The sequence below is a fragment of the Ursus maritimus genome, unplaced genomic scaffold (assembly GCF_017311325.1).
Source record: "Ursus maritimus isolate PB19 unplaced genomic scaffold, ASM1731132v1 scaffold_9, whole genome shotgun sequence".
NCBI lineage: Eukaryota > Metazoa > Chordata > Mammalia > Carnivora > Ursidae > Ursus > Ursus maritimus.
Window position 1 is genome coordinate 28,110,148 of NW_024427107.1, and position 14,206 is coordinate 28,124,353.

Genomic DNA, 14,206 nt, shown 5'->3' on the forward strand with positions numbered 1-14,206 from the left:
CCCAGGGGCACCTGGGTGACTCAGTTGGTTGAGCGTCTGACTTGACTCTTGGTTTCAGCTCAGGTCATGATCTCATGGGTCATGAGATTGAGCCCCCACCCCACCCCCACCTCAGGCTCCATGCTCAGCTGGTAGTCTGCATTAGATTTTTTCCCTCTGCCTCTCCCCACACTCACACATGCTCTCTCTCTCTCATAGATAAATTCATCTTTAGAAAAAAAAAAAAAAGAAAGAAAGAACAAGCCCAAAATGGAGTCATTTGCCCCCTCATGACAACAAACTAAAATTTAATTTATCCCAGAAGAATGTGACCTTTTAACAATCAATCTGAAATTTCCTGACCAGCACTAGTGAGGTAATCTGCATAATAAAAACCTCCTCTGTTCACTTCCCCCAAAAAAAGATATTCTGGCCTGAAACAATGCTTTCTTTTCTTTCGCTAATGACCTTCTTGGCCCACCTTCCTGCCCATAAAAACCTTCCGTTTTGTACAACTCATTGGAGCATCTCTCTATTTGCTAGATGAAATGCTGCCCAATTCATGAATCACTTATAAAGCCAATTAGATCTCCAAATACACTCTACTAAATTTTGTTTTGTAACACTGGTTTGAGGCACAAAGGTGCCTAGCAGTTATCTCAAAAATTGGGCCACTCTATGACTAGTTCAGGGTCTTCCAAGAGTCCAAGAAGAACTGCCCTTTGTTGAAGAACATCAGAGCTCATTTGACCAGAATGACTCCAAGTTCTAAAAATAAGACACAGCAGGACTGGTTCTTTATTAAAGAACCTCAAAGCCTGCCTTGCTTCACATGGTCCAATGGTGAACATCATGTCTAAGACTGTGGTGGAGAGCAACATGGCAGAAATCCCTGGTACCATGATATCTGAGACCAAGGAGACAGGAAACTTAGAAGCCCATCAAAAGGAGCAAAAGCATAGGAACCAAGCTATTTCCAGCTCAGCTTCCTTAGTTTTAAATAAATAAAACCACAGAGTCTGAGAATGAAATGGTATTTTTTTGAACTGCTATCTTTTTTTTAAGTAGTCTCCACACCCAGCACATGGCGCCCAACCCAACATGGGGCTGGAACTCACAACACTGAAATCAAGACCTGAAGAAAGATCAGGAGTTGGACGCTTAAACAACAGAGCCACCCAGGCACACCTAAAACACTATTCTTTTAAGTTTACATATTCCATAACATAATGACGACCTCACAGTGGATTCCATGACATCAACTATGTTGCAGCCTGATGCCCCAGTTTTCTAGGAAAGGAGAGCCCTACCTCACACCCATATCAACAGAGTCAAAGGAATGCTCTATCTGCTGCCACAATTATCTGCCTCTTGTTCCCCAGGTTATCGCTGAAAATGATTTTGTGGGCTGAGAAGAACCACCATCTCCCTCTCCTATTCCTCTTTTTCCCTCTGCAGATCCCTGAACGTAAAATTAAATACAGTCTACTAATAAAACAAGAACAGGATTCATGTCCCCTCCAGATATTTAGGGAAGAGAGGAGGCAAATGGTATTTGTTGCAATCAGATTAAGACCACCATCTAGACTTAGCAATTCCACTTCTGGATATACACCCTGGAGAAACTCTCACACATTTACCTTAGAAGACAATTATGAAAATGTTTTTAGCAAAATAATTTATAAGAACAAAACATTGGAAATAGGCCCAATTGTCCATCACCTGGAATATAGGATACTATACAATAATAGCAGCTACCCTGGAAAGGATGAATCTCACTGTTGAGTATTAAAAGCAAGTCACATAAGAACACATGTGTTATAGTTCTATTTATAGAATAGTTCAAAAACAAGACCATTTAGAGTGTGTATTTGGCAAAATTAGAGGAACACAGCTATCTGTATGGTGGAAAGGAGGGAGATGTTGTCAGAGTTGTATATGCAAGAGTTTCAACAGTGTTGGAAATTGTTCTCCCTCATAAACAATCTGGTGGGTACTCAAATATTTTAATATTTTCACATTTTGACATTTCTGAATTCAGGAGGATCTTAAAAGATGTACTTGTTATTGTCATAGAAATCTTATCCAATTTCTGTGTTCAGAGTATATGATATTAAATAGAAGTCTGAGAAATATCTGTAATAAGTACAAAATAGAAATTCAAAGGGACAAGAGAAGATGTATCCATAGGTCATGGTCTTAGACTTATATTTCAACTGAAACATCTACATTAATTCTCCTGATTCTCCCATCAAAGAGGCCACCAAAATATTTCCCAAGTTGTTTATAGCCTTCCCAAGCTGTTTACAGCTTAAGAGTAATCTTCAAAGACATTTTTGAGTGTTCTTTTGGCATAAATAGATAAAGAAGTAATTGAAATATTGCTCATAGTTCTATGAGATTTACTGAAAATCTAAGTTTAATAAAAGAATGTTGAGTATTGTGATCAAGTATTTACTAGAAAAAAGTAAACCCAATGACATCCAGCTGAAGGTCACTTTTTTTTCCAGAACTTCACAGACTGCCCAGCAGGCGTAAGCGAATCTCTTTATGTTTCTGAGAACCTTCAGTTCCTTGGCCACTGTCCCAGTATTACAGTAGAGTTCTATAAAATATGAATAAAACAATTCCACTCAAGGGTTACTCTGCACACCAGGGGTAAGGAAAAAGAAAAAGAAGTCTTTTTTTGTCCTTTAGCTCTAAGTCAATATGTTGCTTAACGTTTATAAGATAAGCCAAAATCTCATTCCATTTCATATCAACTCAAGTATAAAGACTCACTCCCTGTTATTTTTAGGTCCACTTTTCATTTGTAGGGAAGATCCTGGAATAGCAGAAAGCAATTCTTTGTACATTATAAGAAAAGATAAAGAGAGGTGTAGAATTGGTGAAAAGGGATACAACTGGAAAAATAAAAGTGAAAGAAAAGATAGCCAAAGATTTTCTTTGTCCACAGATGCATAAGAAAACAAATGCACCAGATGCAAAACATATTGATAGCTCACTAAGAAACACCCCATAGAAGGGCTCCTGGCTGGCTCAGTGGATAGTGAATGTGACTCTTGATCGCACAGTTGTGAGTTCAAGCCCCATGTAGGGCATACTTCAAAAAAACAAAAACCCAGTTGAACTGCTAAAATAAACAAAGAGTTACTTTTGATTTTTGTAAAAGAATTTTTTATTTTCGGGGCACCTGGGTGGCACAGCGGTTAAGCGTCTGCCTTCGGCTCAGGGCGTGATCCCGGCGTTATGGGATCGAGCCCCACATCAGGCTCCTCCACTATGAGCCTGCTTCTTCCTCTCCCACTCCCCCTGCTTGTGTTCCCTCTCTCGCTGGCTGTCTCTATCCTGTCGAATAAATAAATAAAATCTTTAAAAAAAAAAAAGAATTTTTTATTTTCATTCCAAAATAATCTGGGCATAAATCTGGTACCCTCATTGTCATGACCCACATCCCTACCCTCCCTAAATGCACTTATAGCAAGTAAATATGAAGGTAAGCTGCTAAACTTCAAAACCAATCTGTTTTCAAAGCCATCGGGAAGATAACTGTTAAAAAAAACAACAACAACAAAAGTGTTAGACCTTGTTTATAAAAAGCAGTGAGTTCACCTGCAGGAGGAGGTAACATCACATGGAAATAAGGCAGACAGAAATGCTAGCCACGTGACCGGCCTTATGTTAGCCAAGACAAATCTGACCACCAGATTCTATAGAAAGAACTAAAACAATGTAGGAAGTGGAGAGTCACTCGGAATCCAACACAGCTTCAGTAAAGGGGTTATCCCATCCTTAAGCAGAAAGTATTTACTGATCTTTTTTCTTGGGTTCTGCCTTTAACAAGACACGACTGTCCCACCTGCCTCTGCTACTGTGCACTTCCGCCCATTCTCTCTTAGCTGGTTTCCACTCCTTCACAGTTCTACTTGGACTTCTCATCTGCTTTTGTGCTGTCTTCTTCTCAGACCTCAAGCCACACTATAAAACTGCTACCAAATCACCAACTCTCTTTCTGCATAAATATTGAGCTTCCATTGGCCAAAGATTCACACCGGAACAACTTAAAGGCTTCTGGTCAGGCTGTGGACTAGCTACCCGTGCATCAGTTGCCCTCTCTTGGTCAAATCAGCTCCAGACAGGGGCAATGGTACGTGATGGACCCTATCAGTTCCATGTATAGCTAAACATTCAGAGGAGAGTTTGGCATGAGGCTCGGCCTCTTCAATGGAGAAGATACAGTATACAGAGCATCTGCCATCACACAGTTTCACATTCTGATATTTTCTGGGGCCCATAAAAAAAATAAAAATAAATTAAAAATTTTTAAAGAACTTCGATTTGCTTTTAAGACTCAATTCTAGATTGGATTTTTCTTCTTTTAATATTTTAACCCAGATCTATTGAATTTCTATGGTAAAGGAAGTAATGTACTAGGCATTGGGCATGAGGAATGGGAAAGAAAATTCTAGCAAAAGAGATATTACAGGAAAGGCAAGGCAAGGCAAGGAAAGGAAAGGAAGAGAGAAAGAAAGAAAAAGAAAGAGAGGGAAAAGGGCCAGGTGTGGGAGGTACAGCATAGTGATCAAGAATAGGTCACATGTTAGGGTCAGGCAGACCTGGGTTCAAATTCCAGCTTTGCCATTTCCTAGCCCCAGATTTTGGACAAGTTGCTTAATGTCCCTGAACTGTAGTATCTTTTCTATAAAACAAATATAATAATAGGACCTACTGCAGGAATCCCCAGGATCTGTTTTTAAATGCTTAGGTGAACGCACACACACATGAACGAGTCCACGCACCCACGCAGACACAAACATCAGCTTGGCACTTGCCATTATGAGATCCCAGGGTATCGTCAATAAGTATGCAGGAGCCATCTGGAGCGTGTGGTAGAGAAGGCAGTGCTAAATATTCCATTTTCTCCTCTACATTTCCTGGCCCTTTTATAGTTAGGTAAGAACGTGTTCTAGTTCTGGAGAATTAAATGTGAACAAAAATGGCACGTATCACTTCCGGGCTGAGGTAGTAAAAAGTTCAGGTGATTTTCTCTGCCTTGGTGACTGGCAAAAATCCAGCAGGAATAAATCTTTGTTGGGCTAAGTCCAACAATTTCAGGCTTAACTAATTTCTGAAGAATAATCTGGCTTCCACTGACAAATACAGAGCTGGTTTTAGTACTATAGAAAATTATTACACTCATCCTAATAAAGATGCTCTTTGAATTCCAGGAGGCAGACATTGGAAATCTTTTTGTTCCCTCACCTAAAAGCACCCGTCTCAATTCCCTCTCTTAGTTGCTACAATTCCAGGGGCTGCAGGGGCTGGACCACAGATGGCAATGCAGCAATGCCAAGAGGACAGAAGATGGTGCGTCATGTCTACCATAAACCATCAAGCTTAATAATGCACAGAATATTCTTTTTGTGCCAATGTCTTTTGTAGCCAAAGTAAATGTCCCTCATTCAGGTTACTGTTGTACTCAGCAGTCCCCTAACAGCTAATAATTTTAGAGCATCATGATTCTAAGCACTTTGCATCTAATAAGTCATTTAACACTCATAACAATCCTGTAAGGTTGATATATTCTTGTCCCCATTTTCAAGCTCAAGAAACTAAGACACTTAATCCCTCATGGTTTAGAGGAGACAAATGGTTCATGGTGACGTCAGAAGCTAATTATTTGGTCGGCAAGCAGATGCGCTTGCTTCACAGTGTGGCTGGGATATTAAACGGCATAGCATATGTGAAACACTTTGTAAAGAACCTCATCCACAGTAAACCCCAACACGTATTTGCTCTGATCATGATTATACTGATGGCGACGGCGAAGAATGGAACCAGTCATCCTTGAGCTTCCCAGCAAGAGAGGTGTCATATTGTCCCTTGGGCACTGTGTCTGTACTCCACTGATATGGATAGATATAATTCCAAAGACAAGAACTAAACCTCTGGTTGAGCTGAAAGAAAAGGCATCCAAGTAAGACTGAAAGTGCCCATAAGTCCTGTGCTATGTAGCATTTAAGCAGTTGTTGGTTAATGTATCTCTCATGTTCCTGTCACTAACATAAATAATTTACACTGATAATCACTGTAACGGCATTGTTATTATCAAAATGACAGAGACCCATATAGATGCAAAAAGCGTTTCCTACAAAGGGCTGCCTGGTGTCCCGGGCAATGCATATCGGGTATCAGTTCAAAAGTGATGACACATGAAGTTAGGTTTTAATTATTTCACTCAGTAACTGGAACATACAACTTGTCAATCTTAAGGAATATGAATCCCTTGTCAATAAACAGAAGGAAAGGCATGAAATTGAGGGAGGACGCCAGGCAATGCACAAGCTAATCAGTGTGATTTTTAGGTCTTAGGCGTATATCACACGGGGTATTATAAAAAGCGTCAAGTACATCTGCAGATTCAATACCGAATGTGGGAATAATTAAAGGGTTCCTCTTTTGCTGTTCACAGATCATTCTGTAATATTTTAGAAATATTTCATAGACAACAATTTCTGGCACCTTCTGCTTACAAACAGGTAGTATGCTTTGCTTTTGCCCAAGTGCCAACACTAGAAACTACTCAAAGAGCCAAGAGAATAACCAACAAGTCTTGGTGCATCTCCCCGTCTGAACATCCTGCTCTCATTTCTAAATGAGAAAGCTGACTGACCTTTAATATAAAGCTGCACATTACGTATCATGCCATCTTGAGTAAAATGGAAATCTCTTAACTTTTCAAAGGTAAAGATATAGCTTTAGTTTCACATACCAACTGGGAAAGGGAGATGAGGCAGGCCATCATGGCAACTACTTTAATGCACTTTTTTAGTATATCATAAGCCTACTTTTATCTCAGTTTATGTTTCTTCCTTTCTTTACTGTTATTATCCAAGAATCCTTGTAAGAATTAGAGAGTTAGACCAGAGTTGACCAGATGGCCTAATTATTCCACAAAAACAATCTCTCATTTTAAAAACACATTGATCACAATTAGAGGATTCTAGGCAACCACACAAAGAATCTGAAAACTAGTAAATAAAGGGAATGAAGCATTTATCCTGCCTTTCCTGTATGACCTAGGCATCTGGGTAACAAATAGTTGATGAGAAAAGTTTGTCTTCAATGAATATTATGGCTAACAAGTGGAAAAAAGAATGAAGGATTTTAAATACGACTGTTTTACAAACACTAATGAATTAATGGGTCTATGCACTGACCATCAGTGACCGCCAACATCACTAAAAGAAAGACAACCGGACATTATGTGTGTCCTGATGTAAGTACACAACATTACCTATGAAGTAGTCTTGCCAGGAAAGTCAAGCCTGAATTTCACCAAGCCTCTAGATCCTGCCACCAACTTATAGAAAAGCAGGGGACAGAGGGAAGTGTTCGTTAATATCACAGGTAAGTAATCAGGAAAATCCAGACTGTAGGAAATTCTACAGAACAAGTGAACTCATTCCTTCAACAAATACTTTTTAAGTGGAAAAAAGAGATGCATGAAAATATAGATTAAAAGGCACTTAAACAGATAGGTCACACAATTGCAATGCATTCGATTCATTTAGAAATGATTCAAACAAATTGTATGTTAAAGTAACTTATGAGACAGGGAAATCTGAACATAATTACAATCAATTATAAAATTAAAATTTAATTTTTAAGTGTTATAATGGTATTGTAATGTTTTATTTTTTTATTTAAATTCAATTAGCCAAGGTATAGTACATCATTAGCTGATAATAACATTCAATGCTTCATTAGTTGCGTATAACACCCAGTGCTCATCACATCACATGCCCTCCTTAATGCCCACCACCCAGTTACCCCATCCCCCCACCCACCTCCCTTTCCACAACCCTCAGTTTGTTTCCTGGAGTCAAGAGTCTCATATGGTTTGTCTCCCTCTCTGATTTCTTCCCACTCAGTCATTATTTTTAAAGCATTCCTATCTTTTAGAGAGAGAGAGATTTAAATTATACATACAGAATTTGCTTCAAAGTAATGCGGGGAATTGGTGAGGGTGAGATGAAATATGGTTGGCTACAAGCTGGTGATTGTTGGAGCTGGATGCAGAGTCTATGAAGGCTTGTTATGCTATTCCATCCATTTTGCGTGTTTCGCATTTTTCATAGTACACAGTTGAAAACCATCTCCCTTTCAAATTTTAAAACTCAGATGAAATCAGGCTGATCATAAAAATTTGATGGTGATCTTGAACTTCAAATCAATTGCCAAAAAAATGATGCGTTCTTGTTATTTTCCGTTGTAAATCATAAACAAAAGCCCAATTTTGTTTCTATTTCTGTTACACCGTTTGGTTTCAAGGTTTGTAGGGGAGGAATTTTTCTCATCCAAATTCAATTTCAAAGAATGTCTTTGATCCATCTCTCTGTAAATTCAAACAAGAATTTGAAAATGAAAGAAAATATATGTAGTACGACAGGTGGATGGGGGAAGTCTGCAGTGGTAATAGTGATAATCACTGCTTACCATCACAAAGGAGATGTATATGGTGTTTGCCTACTCCTGATGAAATAATAAATTTACCTTGATGCAGATAATGTGCTATTTCATGTACACGGAGGGAATTTAGATGAGACACAGTCCTGCAGTCTTAGTGGCAATAAAGAAATACAGTTGGATTTTCACTGACAAACAGAAAACCTTTATTTAATTAAAAAATCAACACATTTCTTACACTTACTGCTCACCATATGTTTTTAGGAAATAATTTTCTACATAAAGCTTCACGGGTTATGTTTGTCCTTTAATTCACTGGAAATAAAATAATAATGTTAATCATACTTTTCTCTGTTATTTCAAAATTATATCATCTCAATAATTACAATTCTATGTGTTTGAATTTGGAAAGTTTGGATCGTAAGTAAGCTGCATTTTACCTATGCCTAAAAACCTTTCTTCAAAAATCTTTAATTCGTTGGTTTGTTCATGAAAACAATGAACTAGACATCATGTTAGATACATATTAGTGAATAATAAATAGCCTGTGTTCTTTGAGCTTATGGTATAGTTAGAAAGAGAAATAACCAAGTAAGGAAGTTATAAACTCACAATTTAAAACTGGGGTAAAAGCTTTGAGAGAAATACTCAGAGCTAAGTGACTATATATATATATATATATATATATATATATATATATACATATAGTGAGTAAATCCACTAACATTTATTCATTTAAAAATGTTCATTGGGACTTCTGTTTCCTGTCAAGATTGAGTAACAGGAACCAGATTTTTCCTCCCACCTGGGAAAAAAATAAAAAGATATATATACATATAAACCTGGTGATGTTCCAATATTGGACATCAAGAATTCAGGACAGTCATTTTTGAAAAAAGGGAAACAAATGGTGCGAGCCCTCTGATTACCTCAGCTGACTGCCCAGAGATTTCCAGGCAGCAACAGCAGAAGCTGGAACACAAGTGGATTCCAGGACTCTCCCTGAGTTGAGGAGTCAGAACTGGGAGCCAAGGAGCCCAAAGTAACCAGGATTCACAGGCAGAGGACCAAAGAGATTGAGACTTGCAATGAGAGAGAGCTCCTGAGATCTGCAAATGGTACCCCTTGAGTCTTCAGGTAGTACTAATTAGTATATCTGAATAAAGTCTGTGGGTTGTATCCAAGGCAGGAGAATAAAACCAAGAGGAGTGGAAGGAAGAAACCTTAGGATTCACCCAAGGCTGGGGATGCTCTATGTTCTCACTAGCAAGGGTAGAAAACTTCATGGTACATGATGCATCAGGTAGAGTAGTCAGAGGCAATTGTCCAAATACTGGGAAAAAATTAGACATACAATAAAAGCTGCATCATCCCATCTTAAAAAAAAAAAAAAAGTAAAAGCAAGCTTTAAAAGGATCAAACCATTTCCAAAGAACTTAATTGTGTCCCAGAAAGCTCAAGAGAGTTTATAGACCACAAAAACATCTAGCACGCATCAAGGTAAAGTTCACATTCTATAAAAGGCACATTCTGGCCTTCAATATGAAAGTTACAAGGCATGCAAAGAAGCTAGAAATACGACTCTTCAACCGCAATAGATCTAGAAATAACACAGATAATAAAATGAACAAGCGAGGACTTTAAAACAGTCATTATAACTGTATTCCATACATTAAAAAGACTAGAGAAATTATTGATCATCTAAATAAGGAAATGGAAGATCTAATAATGACCCATATCAAACTTATAAAGAGGAAAAATAGAATGCTTGAAATGAAAATTACAGTGGATGGGATTAACAGCATATGAAGATCAGCAAACTTGAAGACATAGCAATAAAAACAATTCAGAATGAAACACAGAGAGAAAAAAAAGACTGACATTTTAAAAATAAACCAAGCTCCAGAGATGTGGACAACTACAAACAATGTGATATATATATAAGAGAGAAAAGAGGGGGGCTGTAATATATATATAATAGAGGAGAGGGGGGAGGGAAAAAAAAAGTTTGAAGAAATAATGACCAGAGGATGTTTTTAAAGATGTATTTATTTATTTTAGAGAAAAGGTACATGGGAGGATGGATGAAGGGAGAGGGAAAGAGAAACTTAAGCAGACTCTGTGCTGAGTGGGGGAGGGGGAACAACACAGGGCTCGATCTCACTACCCCAAGATTACAACCTGAGCCAAAATCAAGAGTCAGTTGCTCAACCCACTGCACCATGCAGGCGCCCTGACTGATGATTTTTTTTAATTTGATGAAAATTATAAATCTACAGATCCAAAAAATTAAAGCATGAATAAAACTACATCAAGTGACATCATCGTCAGATTGCTTAAAACCACGGTAAAGAGAAAAATCTTGAAAGCAGCCAGAAGAAAGAAAGACCATTACATACAAGAGAGCAAAAAATAATGACAGGCTTCTCAAAAACTGTGCAAGCCAGCAGACAATGGAGAAAGATCTTTAAAGTACTGAATTCTTGGGGCGCCTGGGTGGCACAGCGGTTAAGCGTCTGCCTTCGGCTCAGGGCGTGATCCCGGCGTTATGGGATCGAGCCCCACATCAGGCTCCTCCACTGGGAGCCTGCTTCTTCCTCTCCCACTCCCAGTGCTTGTGTTCCCTCTCTCGCTGGCTGTCTCTCTCTCTGTCGAATAAATAAATAAAATCTTAAAAAAAAAAAAAAGTACTGAATTCTTAAAATTTTATTAAAATAGAGCAACAATTATAGAGATAAAGAAAAGATTAATGGCTCCCAGAGGCTAAGGACAGGATGGATAGGAGGCATGTATGCGGCTGTAAAGGGATTGCATGAGGGATCCTTGTGGTTACATGTGATAAAACTGCATATAATTATACACTCACACTGGTGTAAAACTAGCAAAAATATTAATTAGGTATATGGATTATATCAATGTCAAGTCCTGATTTTCATATTGTACCATCATATGCAAGATGTTACCTTTGGGAGAAACTGAGTGCTGGGCATAAGGAACTCTCTACTATTTGCAAGTTTCTGCAATCTATATTTATTACAGAATAAAAACGTTAGAAAAAATAGACAACATACAAAAGCTAAAAGAATTCAAAATTAATAGAAATGCACTATAAGAAAAAGGCAAAGGAAATCATTTTAACAGAAAGAAAAGGATACCAGATGGAATCTAGATCTACACAAAGAAGTGAATAGCCCCAGAAATAGAATATGTGGGTCAATTTTAAATTCATTTCTTATATTTGCATATTTTTAAGTAATAATGGTCTGCTTTAAGAAAAAATAATAATCTACTGTGAGATACGTGATGACTTGCATATAAAATGTACATAAAAGAACCCCAGAGACCAGGAGGGGGGAAATGGATGTGTATTGCTATAAAGTTATTATACCACACATGACACAATACAATAGTACTCAAAGACAGCTGGTGATAAATTAAAGAAGTATATTGTGAAATATGCAATATTAATTTTTTAAAAAGAAAGGTCATAGAAAATATGCCAAAAGGAAAATAAAAGTACTTAGTCTAAAAGAAGGCAAAAAGAAAAGGGGGAGAAAGAGCAGATAGGACAATTAAAAGGGTGTCCAATTTTAAACTCCAAAATAACATTAACATTAAACATACATAGACAGAGACACCTGTTATAGGTTGAATTGTGTGTCTCTAAAAGATATATTGAAGTTCTAACCCGCAGCAGCTCAGAATGTGAGCTTATCCAGAAATATGATCAATGCTAATGTAATTAGTTAAAATGAGGTCATACTGAAGTAGAGTGAGTTCTTAATCTAATATGACTGATATTCCTATAAAATGAGAAGAGATGATATGAAGACACAGACACACAAGAAGAATACCATGTCAAGACAGATACAGAGATTGGCATTATGAGGCCACAAGCTAAGGGACACAGAAGACTATCAGTAGTTAGAGGCGGCAAAGAAGGATCCTCCTCTAGAGGCAGCAGAGGGAGCACAGCCCTTATAATATGTTGGTTGGGATTTCTAGTCTCCAGACTGTGAGAAAATACATTTCTACTGTTTTATACCACCAGGATTGTGCCATATTGTTATGGCATCCCTAGAAAACTAATATAGTATGCGGATTATAAAGCAAAGAATGCCTGATTAATGATAGACAAGCAAGTGCCAACTACACTCTGCCTGCAAGAGACCCACTTTAAATATAAAAACAAAAATTTAAGGAATACCTCGGTGGCTCAGTCGGTTGGGCGTGTCCAACTCTTGATTTCAGCTAGGGTCATGATCTCGGGTTGTGAGATCAAGCCCTGAGGTGGGCTCCATACTCAGTGGGGAGTCTGCTTGGGATTCCCACTCTGCCCCTTCCCCAGCTCTCTCTCTCAAATAAATAAATCTTAAAAAAAAAAATCCACAGAAATTTAAACAGAATTATCTCCAAAAGTTAAATGTAGAATTACCTCCAAAAATTAAACATAGATGACCATGTGACCCAACAATTCCCCTTCTAGGTATATACCCAAAATTATTGAAAGCAGGAACTCAAATAGATACCAGTGCTTACCCAGCAATATTCACAAGAGCAAAAAAGTGGAAACAACCCAGATGTCTATCAACAGATAAATGGATACACTAAGAATTATGCCGGTAAGGGTTTCACCAAAGAAGACATAGGATGACAAATAAGCATATGAAAGTGGCTCAACACTTTTCATCAGTAGGAAAATAAAGATTTAACTACAATGAAATGAAACTTCCTAAGATATTAAAATGGCTAAAATAAACTTGAAAGTGGCAATACCAAGTGTCAATGAGAATGCAGAGCAATCGGAATTTTCATAGAGTGCTGATGGGAAGGGAAAATGCAACTGTTGCCTTAGAAAACTGTTTGGCATTTCTTAAAAAGTTACATGATTACCAGGAAAGAATCTGTTCCAGACGTCTCTTGTAGCTTCTTGGCTTGTGGCAGCATAACTTCAGTCTTCACATGGTGTTCTCTGTGTGTATATTCCTCTATGTCAAAATTCCCCCTATTTGTAAGGACATTAGTCATACTGGATTAGGGGCGCATCTGACCCCAGTATGACCTCATCTTAACTAATTACATCTGTAGCAACCCTATTTCCAGATAAGGTCACATTCCAAGGTACTAGGGGTTAGGACTTTGGAGGGGAAACAATTCGACCCATAACAGCACCTATTAGAATGGCCAAAATCTTCTCTTCTCCTGGAGATCTGTTTATTTTTCAATTAACAAAGACTGAAAGACCTTTTCTGACATCTTTGGGGTATTGGATTTAAAAGTATGTCATTTATGTTTGATACATTTAATTAAATGTTTGGCATGAGTTTATAAGGAACTTCTATTTATTTTAGTCAGTTCAGACTGCAATAGATCATTTAAAATTCCATTAGAGATTATTGTTGACATTATTATTTTTAAAAAGTACATCTGATAGGATAAAGCCTCTTTGTTGCCAAATGTTTTACTCTTCTTTGAGATTTTTTTTTAATTTGGTAAATGTGTTAATCTCATCTTCTCTTAGTAATTTTCTGATTTTGTAGTTTATGACTCAAATAATGCTATTTAATCAGTGGGTCAGACTAATACACTCAAGCTCATGCTCACTTAAATGAAATAAATAAAATTTAAAAACAAGAATGGACAAAATAAAAAAGACTGACCATACCAGGTAAGTGAGAATGTAAATGGTACAACCACTTTGGAAGACAGTTTAGAAGTTTCTTTAAAACTTATACATATTCCTACCATAAGAGTAGCT